General features: G+C 49.5%; 1 protein-coding gene and 1 long non-coding RNA gene across 3 annotated transcripts in view; one reads left to right on the top strand and one right to left on the bottom strand.

The window, feature by feature from the left end:
* Window positions 1-24,664, top strand: part of Cacng2 (calcium voltage-gated channel auxiliary subunit gamma 2) — a 112,380-nt gene that overhangs the window by 14,744 nt on the left and 72,972 nt on the right. The gene's annotated exons all lie outside the window — the stretch shown is intronic.
* On the bottom strand, window positions 1,791-24,361 carry LOC110349391 (uncharacterized). 2 transcript variants are annotated; one of them, XR_002395312.2, is made up of 4 exons: window positions 19,776-24,361; window positions 9,364-9,489; window positions 5,566-5,665; window positions 1,791-5,232 (listed from the first exon to the last, which is right to left on the bottom strand). It is a non-coding gene; the product is annotated as an uncharacterized LOC110349391 (long non-coding RNA). The 2 variants fall into 2 exon arrangements; XR_015452308.1 differs by lacking the exon at window positions 19,776-24,361 and adding an exon at window positions 12,413-14,926.

Genomic DNA, 24,664 nt, shown 5'->3' on the forward strand with positions numbered 1-24,664 from the left:
CCCCAGGAAAGCACCAGCCTGTCCTGCATGTAGCATCCACGAATCTCACCTAATCCTCTTTATTGTGGTTAAAGGAGGTGACCAGAGGCGGGAAGGCACAGTCAGACTTTCCTTGGGAGCTGGTATTTGATTCTCCTGTGTACTGGGCCCTGTCCTCATGGCCACATGGGTGCCACCCATAAGGCCTCTGGCATGCTACACCACAGCCTTGTCAGTCTCATTCTGCCACGAGGAAGCAGAGGGCGGGTGTCTGTTTCCTACACTGCTGTAACAGCGATCATCAACCCAGTGGCTTAAAACAACACCAACTTGGAATCTTATAAGCTGTACAAGTCTGAAGACTGAAAAGGGCTTTGCTGGGCTAGAATCAAGGTGCCTTCGGGGCTGTGTTCTTCCTGCGGCTCTCGGGGACCTGCTTACTTGCCTTTCCCAGCATCCAGAGTCCCCCCCACCCCACCCTCCAGTCCTTGACTGTGGCTTCATCTTCAAAGCCAGCAGCATCCCAAAGGCAGCAGCCTTGCCAGGGTCCTTCTCCTGACTGTCCAGCCTCCCTCCTCCATACTTCGGGACCCTTGTGATTCCATGAGGCCACCTAGATAATCCGGGATAATCTCTCCAGCTGAAGGTCAGACAGTTGGAGCCTTAGTTCCATCTGCGACCTCTGTCTCCTGTTGCTATGCAAGGGAACACGGTCACGGGCTGCAGGAATCGGGATGGGGACATTTTGGGGAGGCCATCGCTCTCCCTCACATAGGCAGTGACGCTTAAAGGTCTTCCCCAGTGTCACAGCCTCAGAGCGGTATGTCTGGAAGGAATCCTAGAGCTTGCATCTGGAAGGATTCGATTTAACGGGGCAAAAATTAACAGCTTAAATAAAACAAACAGTTTATTCTCTCTCAAGTAAGTGGATCTGGAGGCAAGAGGGATGCGGTGTGATCAAAAAATACAGTGAATGTTTAATTTTTTTTTTTTTTTTAATTTTCTTTCTGTAAAAGACACATTGCCATTAGTCACCCTCAAAATCCTCCTCCTTGCTTCAAACACACTTATCCTATCTTTCTTGCCACTTTCTGAAGCAGCCCTGCGAGTCTTCTTTCCTGAGGGCCTGTAGTTGTGTTGTCACAGCTACCTCGATGTCCTGAATGGACTCAAAATGTTTCCCTTTCATGGTCATTTTGACTTTGGGGAAGTGCCAGAAGCTGCTGGGTGCAGTGAATAAGGTAGATGAGGACACTGCAAGGTTGCTACGAGCCTGCCTTTCCGTGGGATGGCACTCGGCAGCAGCATTCACTGCTTTTTGATCAGAGCTAGTAAAGACACGATACAGAGCTTCTGTAACTGCTTCGGGAAATATAGAAAATGGTGGGATAAGTGTATTCAAAGCGAGAGGGAGTACTTTGAGGGGAATTACTGACAGTAATAATTTTTTTAAATTTAAACATTTACCATATATTTTACTCACACCTCATACAAGGCTAGTGTAGAGGCCCCATAAACTGCTTAGCAATGCAGGCTCCTACCAGTTTCCTGCTCCAACACCCTCACAGTGTGGCCTTCAACCACACAGTCCTGCCTAGCTGCCAGTGCTCCAGCCACCACCTGCACATTTCATATGTCAATGTGGGAGATGGCACAAAAAGACAAGGACAAAGGGCACTGGTCACCTGGTTCCTAAGGAAGTTTTCCTGGAAGCTATCACACAACATTTTTGCTGTAGTCTCATAGGCCAGAAGTTATAACCTTTATTCCAGGTGGCCATAAGCTTCTGTGGCCATAGGAGAAGAAAATAGGGAAGGTTCCACAAAGTTTAGCTAGCCAGACCCTTACTTTATCATCGAAGACAAGGTCATTGAATCCGAGGGCCCGTCTACCTGAGAGGGCTTCAGGGTTTGGCCAGAGAGGCCTCACACTGTACTGAGCAATGCAGGTTTGTCCTCTGCCAGGCTTGCTCTGTGATGGGGGACGTCTCACAGCGAGGAGGTTTTCTCTCAGGAGTGCAGTGTGGCAGGAACTGTTTCTATTGTGTGTCTGCAAATTTCATTTGAATGTGGTACCAGGGTGGGTGGACCTGATAAAAGCCAGAAGTGGAGCTGGGGTGGAGCTCAGTGGCAGAGACGAGACTTTCCTGGCATCTGTGTGAGGCCCTGGGCCCCATCCCTAGCTCTGCATCTCATAGAGCCAGGAGAGTGCCACCCTCGGGCACTGCTGCCTCACCCTCCAGACATGCGCAGATCCATGCACTGTCTGGTACTTCTGTTTCTAAGTCCTTGTGGTTTCAACCGGATGGTAAGGCCCTTGAGTCAGGGACAGTATCTGAATTGTCTGTGCCCACTCCCTGGACAGTGCCTGGTGCCCAGCGGGCAGTGGGTACTAAGTGGGGAACTGAAGACTTGGAGTGAACTCACTAAGGAGGTGTCTGACACATAGAAGGCTCTTAGCAAAAATTCTTAGTGAGGGAAAGAAACAAGGGAGAAAGGATGGAAGGATGGATGGAGGGACAAACTGACTTGGCCCTGGCTTCCCATGGCTAGGGGAAGGAGGCCACAGGAGAACAGAAGAGCCACCTGGCCCTGGCCATCGCTACAAAGGGTCTCCCCTCCTGCTTTCAACCACTGTGCCTTTGGGCATCCCAGTGGGTTTTAGCAGTCCTGGTACCTGGCACCAGGTTTACAAGGCAGAGGCATCACAGGGCAGGTGGCTGTGTGAGGGACAGAGTTTTGCAAAGGCCAGGGACCCCAGCCCCTGCCCCATGTCTCTGTCAATGGCTTCTTTCGGCACCAGAAGACAGGAGCCAGAGGGGAGGTGAACGCTGGCAGAGGCTGACACTAAGTGTGACAAAGTGGCATGGCTGAGGGGAAAGAGCCCCACAGCACAGCAGAGCCCACCTGGGGAGAAGACAGCCGCCTGGGCATGTGTTCTGTACTCTCTCGGAGCAGATGGGATGGGACACCGGCGCCCAAAGGGTCCGACACAGCTGGTCAGAGACAGCAGAAGTGGCGGTATAACTGGGGGAGGGACCTGCCTCCCCCCAGGCAGAGAGAGCCACCCTGCTCCCCCAGACCCGAGGCTGGGGAGAGACTCTGGGACACAGAGCGCAGCAGGCAGAGGCCTGGCCAGGCAGGAAACAGGTGTGGCCTGATCCTGTGGCTGGGACCCAGGCTAAAATCACAGGCCGGAGCTCAGACAGCAAGACCACACACCACCGCAGCCTGGGACCAATAGATTTTCCCTAGAACCCAACCACTTCCTGCCCTAGTTTCTTCCCAGATTGATTGGGCAGCGTGATCCAGCAGAAAGAGCCCGGCTTGGGCATCAGGCTGGCTTGGGTTTAGATCATGACGGGCTCTGTGGCCTCAGGATCAATGCTTATCAAGTGGTGTGTTAGAAAAGGTAAAGCAAGAAGGACTTGGGTGTGAAGCGGAAGTTCAAAGGGAGGCTATGTTTTAAAGCAGGATTGCCTGCCTGTCAATCCACTGGGAACCCTGTGCATTATTTTTGCCAATAACACATTCTGTTCTTAATCAAGCTAGCATCTTTCAACAGATCCTCTGTTTTAGCCTCACCCTGAGCAAAGTTATCCAAGGAATCACAGAGTTGATGCACTAGTTCTGTGTTCTAAATACTCAGCTTACGTCTGTTTAAGTGTTCATCCCTATACACCTAAATTCAACTCTGACACCGACGTGGCTCACGGTTCACTGGCAAGGCACAGTTCTGATTTGAAAGAGAAGTGGAGACCAGTGGGCCCCCATCCCCCTCCTCGTCAGCTTTTTGCTTTAAGTGACAAAAAGTGTAGCAGGACAAAAAGGGAAAGGTCAGAGGCCAACCTGTGGAAATTGCTTGGACTGCAAGGCACAGGGAGAACTCGGCCTACTGTCTCAGTGGGACCTGTTCTTCCATCCAGAACAGACAGTGGTGCAGGTGACCGGCAGGTGACAGGCAGGGACACACAGCGACCCCTCTCTTGTGGGCACACTGGTGTGTGCTGGTCTTTCCCCTTGGTTCCCTGCAGGGTCAACAGCAGATGCCCCCTCTCCAAGACCCATCAGAGCCAAAGGAATTAGCTCTGTTCTCTCCATCAGCTCATAGGAAAGGGGTTCCACTCCCTACTCTAGAGTTTTTCAAACATACAAAGATTTACCCCTGCTATATAAAGGTACAATCACCCTTTGGCATCATTGGGAGAATTCGTTTCAGGACCCCCGTAAATACCAAAATCTACAGATATTCAAGGCTTGTATATAAAATAGTATATTTGCTGTAATTAAGCCCACCCTGTCATATACTTTAAATAGTCCCTGAGTGATTTATAATACTGTAGACAGTGTAAATGTTATATGGATAATTTTCATACTGTATTGTTTAGAGAATAATTATTTAAAAAGGAATCTGTACTTGCTTGGTATAGACACATTTTTTTTTTTTGGTACCGGGGATCGAACTCGGGTCCTTGCTCTTGCACAGCAGGTGGCGAAACCACTGAGCTAAATCCCGGCCCTATAGACACAAATTTTAAAAAAATATTTTTGACCCATGGTTGGTTAAACCTGAAGGAAGCTTCCAGATTGCTCAGTAATGACTGTGCCTGAGTGGGAGGGGAGAGGCAGCTTTGTCAAAGCAGTGATGACCTAATGTGTGTGACCTAATGACAGAAAGGATTAGGGAAAAACAGGAAGAGTTTGGAACAATGTGTCATGCAAGCCTAAGAGAGGTGGTCTTGGGTGACAGGAGCTCCGATGCCGGGTTCTTCAGAGAGAGCACATGTTACTCCCTGCCTAACCTCCATCTGAGATCCTTCGCTTGGACTGTGGGCTTCCCCTCGCCCACCATCTAGAAAGTAGGCCTTGAACTTGGAGGGCTGAATGTCACCCCCAGAGTGTTTATTCTGTAGATCCAGCACTGTCTTGTTAGACCCCAGCCTGCTGAGAAGAGATAAAGTTATTTCTTATACAGTTGAACAAATCAACACATTATTAAGGATATAAACTAATTTCTGGTTATTAATGTGGGACCTGGAGATAAATCACAGAGTTGCTCATCTACGCAGCAGGGAAAGACCAGGCAGGGGAGACAGGAGGCCTCCAGAAGAGTGGAGAGCAGAGTGCTTTCCCCATGTAGGACCTGGGCTGCTCCGAGCTCATGGCTCCAAGACCCCCTTTGGGATGGCAGGCGTGGGGGAAGCGAGCATTCTCCCAAGGAGGCTGATGGGATTTTAATAGCCAGACAGATGGCCTGAGGAAAAAAAACAGAAAGATTTTTTTTTTTAAATGAGGGAAAACACTTCCATAGCTTTTTTTCAATTAAAACAAAGTGAGAGTCATCTGTGCTGGGAAGATTTATCACCATTATTAGTATTGTCAGTTTGGATGTCTTCTTTTTAATAACTGCCTGATTGGGCATCGATAATAAACTAGGGCAGGAGTAACAAACAAATTAGAGGATGGAGCTGTCCTCTGACTTTTGATGCAATTATTATTACTTTGGCTTAATTTGATTTTACAATTTAATAACAATCCTGAATAATTGGGCTCCATTTGTTCTTATTTTATACAATCAAACACTTACCACTTATCAGATCCTTTAATGTCGATCCTCCCAAGATCTTCAGGCTGCAGACAACCCACCCTTGAGCAGCCAGCATTTCTGAAAATCTTTATTAAGAAACCTGGAAGGAAGAGGCCAATATAAAGAAAAGGCAATCTTTGGAAAGAAAAGATGGGGGTTTAAAGCCCATTTATTAAGGCTTCTGTGTGCCAAACAGTTTTATTTTATCTTTGTGACAACTGTGCAAACCCTGTTTTAGGATCCCCATTTTACAGATGAGGCACTGAGAGTTAAAGTAACTTGTCCAGAGTCACACACCTAGTAATGCAGGGCTGGATTGGGCTTTCTCTGTTCCAGCATGGGCTCCTGCATCTTCTCCTCTGAGTATCAGCCAAGGTGGAGGGACCATCCTCATTGACTTCATGGGAATTCTGCCTCCTTTCCTATGTTATTGTTCCCCAAATCCATTATCAGATTTTCTCTACAATGGCTGAGCATTGTAGGGAAACCCCAATGGTAGAGGGAGAGTTGGCTCCAAGAGGTGGCAGCCTCTGCATCCTTATCTGAACCAGGAAAGGACCCTGCAGAGGGGGGGGAGTGGTCATTTACAGGGAGCACTCGCATGCCATGCACACGCCTATCATGCCCTGGACGCGCTGGGACCTACGGTAGAGACCTTATTTCGAACAATTTCCACTCAACCTCTGTGGCAGAAATTCCCATTGCACAGATGAGAGAAATGAGGTCAAAAGAAGTTAGATCATTTTTTTCAGGTTAGTTGTTGTTGGAGGTGGGATTTCAAACATGAATGGCCATTTTATGAGGGCTGATCCAAACTATGCAGTGAATGTTTAAATTTTTTTAATTATTACAGTAAAAAACACATTGCCATTAATCTTCCTCAAAAACCCCCACCCCTTCCTTCAAACATACCCATCCCATTATTCTTGCCACTTTCTGAAGCTGCTCTGGAAGTCCTCTTTTGTGTCTTTTTGACATATGATTAAATGTATGGCTAATACTGTGGCCAAATGGCATCCAACAAAAAGGCAGGCTTGTACAAACAAACAGTGCTTCCTCTTCCACTTGCTCACTAGATCTGGCATGGTGAGACTTCTGGTTTTTCTCCAAAGTCAAAATGACCATGATAGGTAAATGTTTTGAATGGATTCAGGACACCAAGGCAGCTGCAACCACACATCTAAAGACACAAGCACAACTACATGCTTCAGAAAGAGGCAGGAATGACGAGATAAGTGTGTTTGAGGAGTATTTCAAGAAGGATTGATGACAGTGTGTCTTTTACTGTGATGAACTCTTCAAATTTACATGTGCACCATATTTTTCGATCACACCTCATACTTCAGCATCAGTGTCATAATTCTGATAAAAGATCAAAGGAAGGAGTGGGAGAGATTAGAGATGAGACTTGAAAACAGATTTAGAATAAAGATGACTGCCCAGGGCCCTGGGCTCAATCCCTTTCCTGGGCAAAAGCTGACACTCAACTTTAATTCAGTGTTTACCGAGTGTCCACAGGGACAGGTCAGGATGTGACCCCAAACGCAGAACCTCCTGTCCTCTTCCTTCAGCTCTGAGTGGAGAACTTTGCTTCTCAGTCTAGTGGCCCTGCTCCGCACAGTTTCCAAATAGGCGAGGCTATCTGCTCCTGGCCTTTGGGAGCCTTCTCTGCATCCCCAGGGGCCTTGGGAGCTAACTCTGAGGCCCTAAGCATCAACCCAATCAAAAGGGAAGGAGGAAGAGTGAAGAGCAGATTGAAAAGGGAAAAATCACAGAAAGACAAGGAAAAACTGAGAGAAAGTAATAGCTAGCTAGGTCTGCAGTGGCTGCTGCTATGACTCATAAAGCAAACAGATACGATTCTTATACAATAAAAATAGGGAATAAATTTTGTATTCTTATGCTTTTTAAAGGATAAATTCATACAGAAGTTGACAGGAAAAGAATTTGAGAGGCAAAGGTCAGGACCAGAGTTGCTCAGATGTGGCAGTGGTGGTGGCAGCAGTGAGCTGGGACAGATGGTGGGGACAGAGGTGGGGGAGATGGAGCGTGACACAGGGTGGCTTTGGAAATGGGGTGGTGGGAAGGAAGGTGGTGATGGTTCCCGCGACAGCAAGAACCGTCATCACAATAGCTAACATCTAACATCCGGAGCAGTTCTTCGACATGTCCAAAACTTTTTTTTTTTGGTACCAGGGATCAAACTCGGGTCCTTGCGCTTGCGGGGGCAGGCGGCGGAACCACTGAGCTAAATTGCCGGCCCTCCATAAAAACCCCAACTCTTTCTAATCCTAATCCTAGTTCCACCCTGTGTGTCACCCCAGTTCATCCGAGGTCAGAGAAAAGGGAGGACTACAAGGAGGGCTCTTTTTCTTTCTCACACAGGGACAGGTCTAGAGGGAGAAATGGACAGAACCACATCAGCAAAGTCCCCTCAAGTCTTCCCTCAACTGATAGCCCCCGCCCCAAGGTTATTTGCCCAAAGTAACCCTCCAAATTGATAGTTCGTAATGTCTTTGTCACCTGATAATTGTTTGGTAGCTTTTATAAAATGCATAAATGATTATAGCATGGTTCCTAATGGATACATAAAAATCATTTGTGATCATTGAAACATATTTACGTTTTAATTAGGCAGCAGCCGAGAATGAAGAGTCCAAGGAGAGCCATCTCCTCTGACCTCCTAAGGAGTCCCACTGACACCACACAGGCGTCCAGTGGAGGGGACAGGGACACGGTCCACACGTCACATAAAGGACCTTAGCCCCTCACAGTCAGCTGCCGCACTTCTCCCAAACTAATCACAGATCTTTTTTTTTTAAAAAGAAAATCTAAATTGTTGACAGATAGACTTCCAACAAAATGATTTCTTTAAAAATAACCTAAAAACAGAAGCTCTGATGAAGGCCTGGGCAGCTGGGCCATGTCCCCTGGCCGTGCCAGGTGCCGTGGTAATTGCCACACTGGGTAGGGCCGAGAACTCTAACTGGGAACGTGGCGTGTCAGAGGGCTCCCCGTTTGGCACTGACCCACACTGCGAGTCCTTGGGAAGAGCGTGTGAGACAGATGGATGATCCAAGTAGGCTTGAGAAAGGGGAGAACCAGGTCAAATCCTGGGGACCATGTACCTCGGGAGAGAAGAGGGTCCCTCACAAAAGGAGCTGTGTCCCCAGCGTTTGGGGAGAAGGGGGTGATGGAGGGGCTGCAGACAGAGAGGAGCCGTGTGGCTCCCTGTGCGGTGGGGAACAAGGAGGAGCAGGTGTGAAGGCAGCCGGGGCAGAACGAGGTCAGGACTGGGTTTGAGAGCTGTGGGGGAACGTGATGGCACGTGCGGGGGGAAGGAGGGAGGCGAATTGGGCCATGTCTTTGTGGAAATGATGAGCGAATTGGGTCAGAACCGTGGGGGAGAAGGCTGGAAAATTGGGTCGAGCGTTTGGATAGGAGGGGGAAGTGGGTCAAATGTGAATGTGTGTGGAAGGAGGGTAGGAGAAGGCGGGACTGAGTGTGGGCTGGTTCCCTCGGGTCCAAGGGGAAGGGCAAGGGGGAAGCAGCTTGCGCCCACACAGGGGCTCAAGATGGAGCCCCGAGGTTCTGATCCTTTCCTCCTACTTCCCTTGGCTTGCTGGCTCCCCTCGGGGCATGGTAGATTCAAAGTAGACTTTCCCACTCCAATCCCACATTGTGTGACATAAATCTCAGCCAACACGGGGTATAATTCATTCTGCAACATTTTGTAAGGCAACCCAAACTGGCATTTGGGAAGTAACAATTCCATCACTTCATCTGGCCTCATCTCACCTGGGACACCAGGCCTGGGAGCAGTCGTCCTCTCCTAGATTTCGGCACATCAACCCCTTCAGTACCAAGTGTCTCTTCTCTCCCACCAGGGCTGCCTTCTCATGACTTGGAACCTCAACATACATTCTGTAAATAAAAGCTGAGTAATAAGTTCATTTTCGCAGCTTCCCAACTGGCTTTGTTCACATCCATGCAATCACGGAGCAGTCTAACCACAACAATACTCAACATTATACTTAAAAGGAATGTACTTTTATTAACCAGCTGAGTGCCTATTGGCTGCTTGGCTGAATAGAACTATTCTCAAAGCAAAACCAGAGTGTGCAAATCACAACTCTGTCTACTGTGAAGCTCCACAGAGAAATTTGTTAAATCCATAGAACTATATTATGCCTGAACAGCACTCCAGGATCACATACACCACTGTACATTTCTCTGGTGGTTTCAGCTTTGTTTCTGCCCATGTGGGTGAAACATAGTTTCTTTGGACATGTGTATTCCTGACCTGCTATCTCCTCTGGGGACCTTGATATGGAGCTATAATGAATCTGACCAGCTAAGGCCACATCGATTAAATCTGTATTTGGGTTTCTTCTGAGAATTCCTTGCTATTGACATGAATCACAGTGATTAATACAATCAACTTGGAACAGCCTTCTGTGGTATCTGGACCACTCTGATCCATGCAGACAGAAATGAATACCGTATGGTAATAGGAAACCCATGTTGTTTCCTGTGGACCAAAGAATACCTCAGCTTCCAGGAGGGGAGAGACCAAAACACAAATGCATCTTATTCTTTAGGTGATACTTGGTAGGATCGTAGAATTACAAGGATACATGCTTGACAAATATACTTTTAGGCCAAATAATTGGCTCTGGATTTTCTTAATGCTTGGAATCTCAGACTGTGGACGAGTCTTGCAGATTCCGAAAGCCTTCTCCGGGAAAGGCAGAGGAAGGGGAGGGAGCACTGAAAGGGAGTCAATCCCTCAGCAATTCAAATCAAACCTTCATTTTCTTCAGCAGAGTTATTTTGAGTCATTCATTATTATTTTTCCTCTGAAGCGGAGGCTGTTAGATACTGGAAGATTGTTAGAACCAAAGGAAGTAAAGAGGACACTGAAGCATTATTCTTGTTGCAATTTCATATGAATTTGGGGCTGGAAAAGAGTTTCAAAACACACATGCTTCATATTGCAGCAGCAGCAGCTGCAGAGAGAGAGAGAGAGAGAGAGAGAGAGAGAGAGAGAGAGAGAGAGAGAGAGACAGCTCCATCAGGCAGCTCAGAGAAATTAGGTCCCTGCCATGTTTCCAGGGCATTCACTGAGGTTGGTCCCCCAGACATCCCCGCCACAGGGCAGAGGAAACAGCAGCCAGAAAAACTGGGCTACAGGCTTCCTGCATCTTCCGCCTCCAAGCTGAGTGCTGTGACCTTGGTCAAGGCTCTTAACCTCTCCGAGCCTCCATTTCCTCTTCTGTAAATGTAGGAGGAACAGATAACACGTGTTTGAGCAGCCAGCCACAGCCGGCCAAACCCCATCCTGTGGGTCATCCTGGGCAAGCCCATAGCGGCCCAGGTGGAAGGCAGTTAGTGGCCCGAGCTTCACAAGGTGGTCCTAGCAATTGAATGAATTAAAATAGGAGTCAGCTGGTGACATTAGCTTCTCTGAGCCTCATGTTTCTCATTTGCAAAGTAAGTGCTGTTGCCCTTGAAATGAGATCCTGAATGCAGACATTACCTGCTACATAAGAGGAATCCCAGAGCGGGTAGCAATCTACATGTGTTATAGGTGGCAAATACCACTCTCCTACAGGGAGCATGGTCCCAACCAGAGAAGGCTCCTGCCTCCATTACCACCGGGGTAATTATAGTAATAATTAGGGAGAGGTCGAGGTGTGCAGTCACAGCTACGGGAAGGGCAAGGTCCTGTGCCTGTGCAAACTCACATCAGGAGAGCAAATATCTTGGAGCTGGCTTTGCCAGGAGAGAGCATGGGGAGCCCACTCTATGAGGGTTGGGTGGAACCCCACAGGGAGCTTTGGTGGCAGCCAGGCCTGGTGTGGGAGGTAAGCACCACCACTCCCCAGCCCTGGCGAAGCAAATCTGCACCTCTCTGTGCCTCCTACCTACGATGGCACCCACGCCAACATCGCAGGTGAGCATAAGGGTGCGCTACAGCAGCGCAGGTAGAGTTCTCACTGTCAGGCTGTAAGAACAGGCTATTGAGCTGGGCACACTGGTATCTGAGCACTCTGGGAGGCTGAAGCAGGAGGACTGCAAGTTCAAACCCAGCCTGGACAACTAAGAGAGACCCTGTCACTATCACCCGGCTGTGTTGACAGGCACTGCTGCTAGTGGTAGTAACAGAAAAGTAAAGTCAGCCTTTCTTTTCTCCTCCTTGCTTTCTCAAATATCTCCCTGTGGAAAGTGAAAGAGAGGCACATCGTGCTTGGATAACAAGGCAACAGGTTGAAGGCAGGAGAGAGGTGCTGAGGGGGCCGCTGCGTGGCAGGCTGTGCCTTCACCTGGCAGGGTGACTTTGGAACTTCAACAGCCCAGCAGGGCCCATGCTGTCTGATGTGACATAATTCCAAGAACCGTCATCTAGACAATGAAACGCACCATCTTGGAAGTACTCCCAGTTCTTTGAAAAAAGTCAACATATAAAGGAGGATGATATGTATCATATGATGGAATTTTCTCCCACTTGGCTTTAGAAACTGATCAGAGACTCCCTGTTGGGTCAGGGAAGAAGGAAAAAGACTTTTTTGATTGGTAACCCATCTCATAAATCACCTATTTTTCTCTCTAGTCCTATGCGTACTAGAAGCCAGATTTCACTGTGCAGTTACTGTATGCCTGGCACTGTAAATAACTTATTTGTCCTCTCTCATTTTAACCCTTGCTACAACCCTTTGAGACAGGTACTATAACCAAACATTTTTTACAGATGAAGAAACTGAGGTTCAGGGAATTTAAGTCACTTGGTCACAGCTCCACAGCCAGTTAGCAGAGATCTGGTTCAGTGTCTATTTGGAGTCCCTACCTCCCTCTTCCTGCGGTGCAACAGAACAGCTGAGAATGTAGTCCTGGGACTCAAACTGCTCTGTTCAAACCAGCTCTTTCAGTGGGCCTCAGTTTCCTCACCTGTAAAACAGAGTTTAAAGAAATCCCTATCACAGGCATAGTTTGAGAATTAAAGGAGAATAAAATGAGTTTGTCCCCAGCCTTCGCTGAGGCTGGAAAATGGCCACCCTGTGGTCACCTCTCCCCTAACCAGAGGCAACAGAGCAAGACAACAGCCCAGGCCTGAGCTTATCGCATGGCACTATCGGCCCGCAGGGCCAGCCACAGGGAGGTGCCCAGGCAGACAATCACCAGGTCACGAGAGAGGGACAGCCATGCCCATGCCCGCCATGAGCACATACAACAGCCTGTGACCAGATCCCCCTCTGTGTCACTCAAGGGCAACTTCCTGCTCCTGACTCACTGCCATGCTCCCGCCTGCCTGGGTGTTTTCTCTTCAAGAAGTGAAAGGACATTGGTTCACAAACTGTAAAGCACTCTTTTAAAGGCAGGATTTCGTACCCAGGCTGGAACCTCTGCATAGAAGAGCTGGGGTCACCTCTCTCTGCACGGCTGACAGTGGCTGGCCCTCACTTGCTCTCTCTTTACTCACACAAGCCCCCATCCTTGGCTTCTCTGCCCGCCTGCCTCCCACCTGCCCACAGTGGCCTTGGTGACACCATCCACTGGAACGGCCCTTCAAGGAGACACGGCTTCCACCACATTTAAGAATTCATAAAAGAGATCAATGAGTGTGTTCTGCGAGCTGCTTGTTTCAGGCCAGGCTTCTGCCCACATAAAGGTTTTAACAATTGTTCTGACATTATTAGAGTTCAGAGAGTTCGATTTCCAGTCTTTTCCATCTTCTCCTAATCCTTGCTGCCTGTTCACGTGGATGGATTGACTCCCTTCCTTTCATGGAACCCCGTCTTCCCTGGTTTTCTCTGTCTGCTTGGGGATTCATTAGTCCACTCTGGAATGTATCGCTGAAGGTCCCCTCAGGTGGCCAGCCCCATGCTCCGGAGTAAAAGCAGCCAGCACGCTAGACACTGTCCACAGCCCACAGGGCTTTCAATCGTCAAGTTTGCTCTTAACCTTTAACCTGCACAGGTCAGTCAAGTGCGGTGACAGCGCAGACTGGGGTCCAGAGGGTGTGGGCTGGGGAACACACACTTAGAAGGGGGCTCCATAAAATGTGATGATGGTGGTGTCGTGGGAGCCTGGAGGAGGAGAGCTGACTGCGTGAACCGAGAACTGGGGAGAACAAATCGCTCCCAGGTTCAAGGTCATCCCAATGCACAGGGGAGAACCTGACATCCCAAGACCTGGCTCCTTAGAGTCGATGCTCTCTGCAAAGCCTCCCCAAAGCCACCCTGGCAGAGGAAACCTCACTGCCTGCTTCCCTCCCACCCTGTTCGCACGTGGCCCACCTGAAGACTCTCCATCATGCATGACTATGTGTTCACCTGATCTCTCATGCCCTGGCCCAAAGGAAAGGTTTCCCCATCTGGGACTATGCCGTTTCTTCCATCACTCCTTCTTACTGCCCCTTTTTATTGCTTTTAGTTGAGGTCACCATTATTCCCCATCCGAATTCCCCAACCCTAACCTCTCAGCCCCAGGAAGATACCCCTTCTCTCTTCTTCTCAGAAGTGCTGGCTGCTCTGCCCGCTAGCAGAGGGCCTGGGAGAAACTGGAGGTGCCTTTGATAGCAGGGAGCCAAGTCCCCAGTGGGTCTGCAAAGGTGACAGAAGCTCCATTCAGACACGGAGAAAGTAGGGGCTCCATCCAGATGCTCAGAGCCAGCAGGTGTGGGCCAGGCTTGTCCCCTAGAACTCAGGTGCCTCCTGGAGCCCCGGGAAACATAGCCCTCATTCTTGGGTCAACAGGAAGGTTGAAATGCACAGAGGTTCAGCGAACCCCAAATGTTGATTGCTGAGGGGTCAGAGCTTTCAGGGGAAGGTGATCTTAACATACCAACTTGTGTGAGAAGCTGGAGGAGTGGCAGTCGGGAGCCTCTCTGTTGTGCGGTGGAACATTTCAGCCCATAATCACCCGTCAGTCACAACCCCCATCAAGCAAATGCCAATTGGAAGCAGTAGGCCTCATGGAAGGGTATGAATTATTTAAACCAATCAGCTGTCAATGAGGGGAACAATTATGGGGGTCAAATCCAAGGGGAAGGCAGGGTGGCATTTTTCAGCCTGCTTGGAGATTGTCAGATTAATTTTTACTTATTTATTTCTGACCTTACAGAAAATGTATTGCCACAAGGTCAAAACATTTCTCTCTACATATATAATTTTAGAACTTCAGAAATAGAGAGAAACTAGTTGAGTAGAGAACATAGATTTGGGCTGGCCTGCAGTTCTGCCTGTTCTGCCCTTTGGGCAAAGGACTTAAACACTGAATCTAAGAGTTTATCAATTTCCTCTTCAGAAAAAACAGCTATGGGAAGGACGACCCTGAGAGGGTGTTCCAGACATTAAACAAATTCCAAGTAAAGCCTATGGCAAAAAAGCTCGATTATTCAGCCGCTATGGTAACCATTATTTTCATACCAGCCCAGCAAGATTGTCATTATAAAGATAATAACTAAAACAGACCCCAACCAATGAACCAACTGGCCAGAAGATGCTAAGCCACAATCTATACTTTCATTGTATATCTACCTTTATTGAATATTTAACTTTATTTGTAATTGGCGTCATAATTTATCAGGTCAAAAGATGCGAGTGTGGAGCTCTGGGTTTCAAAAGAACTCTACTGGCTTTTCCCCCTTAATTCTCTTTCACATTTGCCCTTCACTCAACAGTCAGACGGAGTCCAGCGCAACACCCAGAGCCGGATATCGAATCTGGTATGCATGGATGTTTAATAATGTCTGCTGTCAATATTTTGAATGGGTGAAGTTTGTAAGGAGAATCATACAGTTAGACTGATGTTGTAGAGAAGCTGAGAGACAGAAGAAAAGGAAGACAAACACAGAGGAGGGGCTGTATCCTTGCATTCAAACCGTTTATAATCTGAGTATGGAAACGAAGCAATTACAAGGGCACACATGCATGCACAGACACACATTCACCATGCACATTGGTGTACACACAATTGCTGAGCAGCCAAATACCACAGCAGGTGATGGGCCTCTGTCTTCCAGGATGTGTGGGGCACGAAGGCTTCCACAGAGAAGGCAGCCACTCTGCCAGGGGGCTGTGATGGTTAATTTTAAGTGCCAATTTGACTGGGCTAAGGGCTGCCCAGACAGCCAGTAAAACATTGTTTCTGGGTGCATCTGTGAGGGCATTTCTGGAAGAGACAAGCATCTGAGCCAATAGGCAGAGTAAACAGGACCCGCCAGAACCAACACGTGTGCGCGCCATCCCGCCCACCAGGGTTCCCACAGAACAAAGGCACAGAGAAGGGCAGATTCCCTGTATAAACCGGGACCTTGCTTTCTCTGCCCTTGGACATGGGCTCTCCTGGTCCTTGAACCTTCGGACTCAAGCTGAGATTTACACCATTAGCAACTCTAGTTCTGGCACCTTTGAACCCAAACTGAGTAGCACCTTCGGCTCTTCTGGTTCCCCAACACGTGTCACGGGACTTAGAGCCCACATGATCACACGGGGCCAATTCCCATGATCGATCTGTTGCATCTCTCTCTGTCCAACTCACTGTGATTCTCTGGGAACTCGGCCTAATACAAGAAGCCAAGAGCCCAGGAAGAGAGCAGGGCCCCAGGGTGCACTGGACCTCTGGCCCATGCTGGGAACCCTCGGGCTGGCCAGGCCCCAGGCAGGCACTGGGAGTGGGCTGAGGGAGAGACAGGGGCCGAGAGCCCCAGAAGCAGTGAGGCTTGGGTCCTGCCCTCTAAGCTGGAGATGTGGGGAGATCTGAAGAGTCCTCATGGGTGAAGGCTCAGAACAGCGCCCCACATGAGGCGAGGAGGAGGAGGCGGCGCTGGCTGCTGGATGGTGGTTAATATTATTCCAGAGGAGCAGGAGCCCAGAAGTAACAGCGTGGATGAACTGTTTTAGGAAGCCAAGTCTAGCAAAGCAAAAAACCAAGATAATTACCAGATATTTAGGCCAGAAGAGAACTGATTAGCATAGCCCTGTGAGGCACACTTAACTGACACCCAGTGACCTAATTTCTCGAAGGAGAAACATGAACCCTTGCTTTGTGCCTCCTGCTCCGGAGGCAACATGAAGGCAGAATGGAGCGTCCCTCCTCCAGCTCACTGTCTCCTCAGATTCTCACCGGGGAAATAAGCAGCCTTTCAAGGTTCTCATGGACTCAATATGTCCCCATCACTAAGACATCTGCTTACTACATAACAGTAACAGGTCGAGTGCCCCTTCCAGCTGGCATGTTCTGTTTTTAATTATTATTTCTGAGGCGGGTTTTCGCTATGTTGCCCAGGCTGCCCTTGATCTCCCAAGCTCAAGCAATCCTCCTGCCTCAGCCTCCTGAGTAGCTGGGACAAGTGTATACCATGTGTCCAGATAATGTTCTCCTTTTTTGAAGGCCAAATCCATTCAGCAGCCACTGACTGAGGCACAGCGCTTAGCATGGGGCGGGACAGGGGGCATCACAAGAACTAAGGCCTGGGCTCTACCTCGAGGGGGCAGATGGGTCATGTAGGCTGCTCAGAGTATAAATGATGAGACGATGGAACCCAAATCCAACAAGGCAGCTCAATGATGGTACAAAGAAGAATTCAAGGGCCACCAAAGGGCTTGAAAAGTCCTCTTCGAGGCCTTCAGCATTTTAGCAAGATCCAGGGAGAAGGTTGGCCTTGCAGAGAAAGAAGTAATGGCAGGGCACAGAGGAGTAGCGGCCTCTGACCCTTCAGTTCATGGGCAGAGACGGAGAGAAGCAGGCACGATACAGAAAGAGATGAATAAGCAGTAACCTTCAGCGTCAGCCTTGGGAGTGTGGAGCCTCCACGTATGGGTTTTTTAGGGGAGGGGGAGGGTGCTTCCCCAATTTATTGCAGAAAATATAAAATGTATATGACATAAAGTTTACCACCTCAACCACTTTGCAGCCACCAGCAACACTGATGTGCAGAACTCTTAGTATCTTGTACAGCTACAACTCTGCACCCTACACACTAACACACTGTCCTCCCTCCCCCAGCCCCTGCCAGCCCAGGTGCTGCTTTCTATCTCTACGAGTTTGAATACTTGAGGTGCCTCTTAGGAATGGAATCTTACAGTATTTACGATCTCGCATCCTCGCAGTTCATTCATGGTGTCCCATGGGGTGGAATCTCCTTCCTTTTTTAAGGCTAATAGTCTGCTCCCTGGATAGACTGAATTTTACTTCTTTTTCCTTCCAGGGACACTTGGGTTACTACTGGGTTTTAGCAACTGTGAATAGCGCTGCTTTGAACATGGGTGTACAAATATCTCTTTGAGACCCTTTGCAGTTTGTTTGGATAGACACCCAGACATGAAGTTGCCGGACCATGAGGTGGTCCTATTTTTAATTGTTTCAGGAGCCGCTATACTGTTTTCCACACCAGCTGAACCATTTCTACTTCCCACCAGCAGTGCACGAGGCTCCAGCTTCTTCACTTCCTTACCAACATTTTTTTCCACCACTAGAGATTGAACCCAGGATCTTTGCTTCAAGCTACATTCCAAGCCCTTTTTATTTTTCTCATTTTGAGACAGAGTCTCTTATTAAGCTGCCCAGGCTAGGCTCAAACTTGCAGTCCTCCTGCCTCTGCTGCTCCGAGTGCTGAGATTACAGGTGTGAGTACCCCACCATGCCCGACTCTTCCTGTGCTCTTGACCATGGTCCTCCTAGTGGGTGTGAGGTGGAATCTCACTGTGGTTCGGCCTTGCGTTGCCTTCATAATGAGTGATATGGAACTTCCATCCGTGTGCTTCTTGGCTATTTGTATATCTTCCTTGGACATGTGTCTATCTGAGTCCTTGGCTTATTTTTGTAATGTTATCTTTTTACTTGCAGGATTTAGAATGGGGAGTAGAATGAGCAGATTTAAAGTAACAGTAGCAGGGCTGGGGATTTAGCTCAGTGGTGCCACCGCCTGCCTCGAGAGCACAAGGTCCTGAGTTTGATCCCCAGTACCAAAAAATAAAATAAAATAATAGTAGCAGCTTTTAGTAATCGAGCCCCTGCTGTGTGCCAGGCATTGTAATAAGAGCTTTGTGCTCCCTGGCCTCAACTCTCATGATAATCCTAGGAGTCTTCATGACTTCAGTCCTCACAGATGATGAAATGGATGCCCAGGATCTTCACTTGATCTTAGCCAAAAGGCCGAGAAGCGATTCCAGGATCTTAAGTAACCTGCTTGGAATCACAAAGCAGAGGGATGGGCAGGCGAGGTTTCAAAACCAGGCTCTTCTTTGCTAGGAAAACCCACCTAGCAGCAGGTGAGCCGTAGACATTGGCAGAGAAGACAGAGACTCAGAGAAGGAGGCATTGGAAATAAATCCAATGGGGCACCCAAGCCCTCACTACCACCCATCTCCACCAACCTTCCTCCCTTTTAACAAATCTCTTCCCATCAGCCTCTCTCCTGTCCTGGTGTCTCTCTGGCAGAATCCCTGCCCACACCAGCTCTCTCCAGGTGCCAGTCTGGGTGCCAGCCAGCCTTTTGAAGGGTCCCACCCTGCCCAGCCACCAGGCGCCCTCCCACCCCATCACAGCCTAGTTGTAAAATCAGGAATCGATTTCTTCTGGGTCTGTTCTCTTTACATTCCAGACTAAAACACATGCTTTTCTCCCTGGAAATTCCTATCTTAATTTGGCTTTCTTGTTCTATAAACACTAGGAGATGGTGCTTATGAGACAGAACTCTGTTTCATTACACTGAAGTCTAGCAAACATAATCGAATTAGGCGATGCCTTATTTGAGCACACTTCAGCCTTATTTGAGCACACACTTCCTGACTGCACTGTCCCTCTCAGCGAGGCTTTGCCAATCCACTCTGAGCAGCGAGCAGGAGGACAATGGGCCTCAAATCTAGGCTCCGATCCAGGTCCACATCCTAAGGTGCCTCCTGGATAAGCCAGCCACCCTGCATCTTGGGCCCCTGGGTATCCTAATTACATTGCACTGTAATGTGGCCTTCATGACAGGCCTGGCACCTGAAGAAGCACCAAGTGGGTGATGAGAAAACATTTTCGAATGAATGAATGAATGAATGAATGTCAGGGTAAGCATCTCCATTTGTCAGCCGGTAGGCCTGTGTGTGTGTGTGTGTGTGTGTGTGTGTGTGTGTGTGTGTGTGTGTATGTGTGTGACCCTGCCACTTCCTGGGCTTGTAGATCCTTACTGTAAAGCTTCTCAGCACAGTGAAACATACCTTGCAAGTCCTGGTGTCTTCATGACATCAGGTTTGCGTGACATCAAGTCCCAGCTTTTTCTGGCCACATTCATGCAGTGCCCTGCTGAGGGGAAGAGAGATAGGAAGAGCCCTCTAGCCAGGCAGGACGAGGAGAGCTGTGATGAATGCAGATGAAGGGGCTTCTGGCTGGATGTACTGTTGAAGAACTCAGGTGTGACCCCTCCTAGGCATGATTTCTGTTTGTCCCCAGCACCTCCAACAGCCTGCTTCCTTCAGAGCCTCTTTAGGGCATCGATGCCCTTGGTTAGAAACAGCCCCATGTGACCAAGGCCTGTGTCCTGAATTTCCCTGTCTTCCAGCCCCGTACAGATGGGAGCCGGGTTTGGGCTGCCTTGTTCTTGCCCAGGACACAGCAGGTCCCCATGATGTGGTCCTGCCAGACTCTGAACAGTACCAGGCAGTCATCTGAGGTGCCCAGGGATGCTGAGGACTGCGATCGAGGCAAGCTCTTTGGATGTCTGCCTCCCACAGCTTGAGGGAGAGGCCCCCTCGAGACACATTAATAAAGATTAAAGGTCTCTCTAGTCCCTGTGATCTTCTCCATGTCAAAGGGAAAGAGTCGCTTTTCTATCCTCCTCTCTGTCGTTTATTAATATTACAGGGTTTTGCTCTAAAAAGAAAAGGTGCAGTATGCTTGGAGAAGATGGGTATTCTGGTATTCTGAGAGCTCCAACTTCAGTATCACTTTGTCATTTCATTTCTTGCTTGTGAGAGCAGCAGTCACCAGAAATCCAGTTTCCTGAGATGGGGGGCAGGGATGGTCCTTTCCTCTAGGTGCCCCTTGGCAAAAATCAAAGACTACTCGGGAACCCCAAAGCAGTCTTGGTTTGTGGAGCACAGGATGGTCTAAGTTTCCAGACTCAGGGGGAGAGTCACTTCCTCATCTCCCCCATGCAGATACCAGAGCTGGCTACATCACCACTCGAGGGGAGGGCTGGCTCTGTCCCCACAGGGTGGATGCTCCAAAGGGGTGTGACTCTTAAGCCATCAGAGGAGGATGAGTACCTGGGATCCTTCACTGAGCTCCATCTTTTCTTTTTCAACCTCCAGCAACTATTGTTTGGATCTGTACAAGGCTCAGGGCCCTGGGGATACAGAGATAAAGTGTGCCAAGGTCCAGTAAAAGAGACAAGTAAAAAGAAATGCATTTGTAGGTGCCTTGTAGAGGGAAAAAAAAGCTTTGTGGTAGACCTTATCCGAGTTCAAATCCTGGCTCTTCCACCATGAGGTGGAGAAAATAACATCTACTTGGGAGAAGTACAGGGCAAAATGCAGGAAAGCATATGTGCAAAGGACCTAGCGCAATGCCTGGGGACAGTAGTCACAGCCCATTTATCCCACGTCACTGCCCCCCGGTGCCTGCTGGGTATAGGCATGCCCAGGAAGAGGCTTCCAGGAAGAGGAAGCACCTGAACCCTAAAGGACACACACAACTGAGTCAGGTAGAGTGGGGGTGACACATACTCCAGGCAGAGAAACACAGAGCCAGAGAGGCACAGATCAGCCTGGTGAGTTTGGAGAAATGTGTGCAATTCGGTCATGACTCAATGTGCCAGTGCGCATGGAAAGAGAGAAGGAAGGAAGCAATGAAAGAAGGGAGAGAGGCTGGGGATGTAGCTCAGTGAGGAGGCCCTAGGTTCAGTCCCCAGGACTGGGGGCTGGAAGTGGCAGTTAACAATCCCTGAAAATCTTGAAAATACTTTAATTACTCTTATTTTGATGGCTTTGGTCTTTTTTTTTTTTTTCTGGTACCGGGCATCAAACTTGGGTCCTTGCACTTGCGCAGCAGGCAGGCGAAACCACAGAGCTAAATCCCCGGCCCTGGCTTTGGTCTTGAAGTGGGATGAGATCTGCTAGGTAAATGTAGGGCTGGTGAACCTGTTGTTCAACAGACATCGTTAAGTGAATAACAAACAAGCCTGTGCGCAGAGCTAACAGGGGTCTGGCCCAGAGCTTAAGGCAATGAAGGAGGCAGATACAAATTGAAGGCAGTGATGCCAAGCTCCAGCCCTCTATAGTTACCCAGGGGAGAGCCCATGCTTTTTAGCAGAAGCAGCATTCTGTCCCTGCCCATCTCCATCCCCTGGGGGCCAAGGGCCGAAACACTGCTCACCTCCAATCCATCTGCATCCCAGCCCCATCAGGCCACCCCACCTTCAATCCCAGAGCCTCTGTCTTGCAACACATCCTGAACTGAGTGCCCCCACAGCTGGGAACCATCAGTGTCTGTGTTTTTTTCATTTGGCGACACACAGTGGAGCTGGTTGTTACACAAATAACTCTGCCTTCCACCGCGATGCCTTGGTCCTTCACAAAGCAGCTATCGGACGGGACATCAGAGATGGAAGAGGGGTCCGCTTACCATAGCAGCTGCCCTGGGGAGCACAATCTGCCCCCCCCATATACCCCAGGTCCTCCAAACAGACTTTGAAAATGCGCAGACAAGGCCATGGCACAAGAGAAGCTGAGTAGTTCACCCCATGATGCTCAGCTCCGTGCCCTCCCTCTTGGCCAGCTAAGCAGTGATGTTTCAGGCAAAAATGTGCTCTCAGGACCCCGCTCGAGGGCCTGGAGAGCCCTCATCAGGCCCCCATGGAGCCTGTCCCCCATGCTGCTTTCTGACCCTGGCAGACACAGATAAGAGACATAACCCATGTCTACTCTCAGACCATGCCCTGGGAGGAGCTGAGTTCTAGGTGGTTGATTCTGTAGTCACAGGGCTGGTGATGGTGGCATAATGGTGCCCAGTGGAGGCTTGAACTCAGGGGCCATTGAGGATCCCTGGCATCGTGGGCAGCAGCTGCTGACTGCCACTTCACACCAAACACACGCTGGGCACTTTAGTGCTGTCTCATTTAATCCTCAAATGATCTTGTGCTAGCATCACCTCTGTTTTCCAGAGGGGAAACTGAGGCCATGGAGAGTGAGTCATTTACCCCAGTCACAAGACTAGTAAGAATCAGGGAAGAGGCCAGGATGTAGAAAATTGCAATGAACTGGGAGTTGGGAGTCAAATGGGGCTGAGCTGCAGAAAATGTCCAGGTCGTTCCCACTTGGCCTCCAACCTCCATGTTTATTCACCCAGTTCTGGGCACCCACCATGGCACCTCGTGGGCCAGCACTGCCAAAGCCAGCTGGTTGGTGGCTCTTGTCCTGGCCCAGCCAGTCACCCATTCTGCTCTCTTCTCACCTGGGCAAGGGTGGAGGATCCAAGCTGTCAGAAAGAGGGAGGCCACTTCGCTGAAAGTAGCAACATCTTTGTTTGTGTGGGAACCCAGTGCCATGTGCTCAATTCTGCTTGAGTCACGTTGGCAAGGATTCCAGTAGCACCGTGGAATTTCCTTGTGATTTTCCAAGACAGAAAGTGAGAATGGGTTGGAATAAAACCAGCGATCTAAAGCATAGGAAGAAAAACAATGCTGAACTGTGACAGATGCCTGTGTGCCCTCTGTACAGGGGGCCGTGGTAGCAGGAGGGACGTGGCTGACAGCAGCCGTGGTCATGGTGCTGTCCACCAGTGATGGTTCCCGGGCAAGGGTGGGGGGATTTCTTGTTTGATTTGGGAGGGAATTCAACAGATATTTGCTAAGCAGCCCCTGCATTGTGCCAAGTGCTGTCATAAGCACTGGGGATAGGAGGTGACTCAGGCACATCCTTGCCCCGCTGGAGCTCACAGCTAGCAAGGGACAGTGACACAAAAACATGCAACTGCATGTAGGAAAGCCAGCCAGGTCTGTGCTGGAGGAAGGGGCTTCTCAGGTACCAAAAGCAGAGTCGTGACAGGAGCATCCCAGTCTGCTCCCGGAGGAGGCTGGGCTGTCAGACGAGCTAGGAGGTACCAGGCCACTGGGCCACTGTCCTCCCTACCACTCCAGTGGCAAGAGCCAAAGCCAGTGAGTCAGGCTCTTTGGGGGGATGCTTACTCAGGCAGGCCTGGGCAAGAGGAGGTGTGGAGGCCCCGGGGGTGAAAAGGGGGTGCAGAGTGGGGTGATCAAGGTGCTCCATCTGCCACTAGAGTCCAGCAGCTGGCATTGGCGCCCAGGGCTTTCAGATCCCAACTCAAAGCCGTCTCTGCTCATCAGCCTTCTACCTGCCCCTTGTCCCTCACTGTCTCACTGCTGTCACTTCTGTCCCACAGGCCCTGCTTCTTGGGCCCTACTCCCTCCCTGATTCAGGTAGGAAACACCTAAGCCAGCCGCTGTGCTGGTTCCCAGGAAGGAGACACACGGCTCACTAGCTGAGAGACCTTGGGCAGATTACTTTACCTCTCTAGGCCACAGTTTCCCCATTTGGAAGGTGGAGAGAGAAGCTGGCGGCCCCGAGATGAGGCATGCGTAGAGCACAGTGCTCACTGTAGGGACAGCCTCTGACCCATGCTAACAGCTCCGGCCCCCCCACCTCCTCTGTGAGAAATAATAGGATCCCAGGGGCTCTTCTTCCAGAAACGGGAATGATGGCATCCTTGAGGGCTATCTTGAAGGTGTGCCCATCTGCGAAACAAACGCCAACCAGGTAGTAAGTTCTCCTCGGGTCATCCCCTCTCATGCCCCACAGCCGTCCCCAAGTCTACCTCTAGGTGCCCGTCACTCCCTTCCCTTTGCAGCAAGGGCAGCACTTTCCCTTGCTACTAAGGTTCAATCTGCTCTGGCCTTGGGCTTGTCCAGGTTTGGAGCTCAGAGCTGTCTTCTTCCAAATAAAGGTTAGTGTGTTTTCCCTTTACCCTCGACCACGCTGAGGTTCGCAGGCCATTTTTCACTTACTCCTGTGGCTTTTCCAGGTCTTGTTTATGTTTGCTTCCTCATTTGTGCCATCTAGATTCCCAAAAACCCCTCGCAGCCCAAATTTGA

Source organism: Heterocephalus glaber, unplaced genomic scaffold (genome assembly GCF_053883595.1).
Source record: "Heterocephalus glaber isolate CG9 unplaced genomic scaffold, H.glaber_assembly_v1.0 deba00001444, whole genome shotgun sequence".
NCBI classification, from domain to species: Eukaryota; Metazoa; Chordata; class Mammalia; order Rodentia; family Bathyergidae; genus Heterocephalus; species Heterocephalus glaber.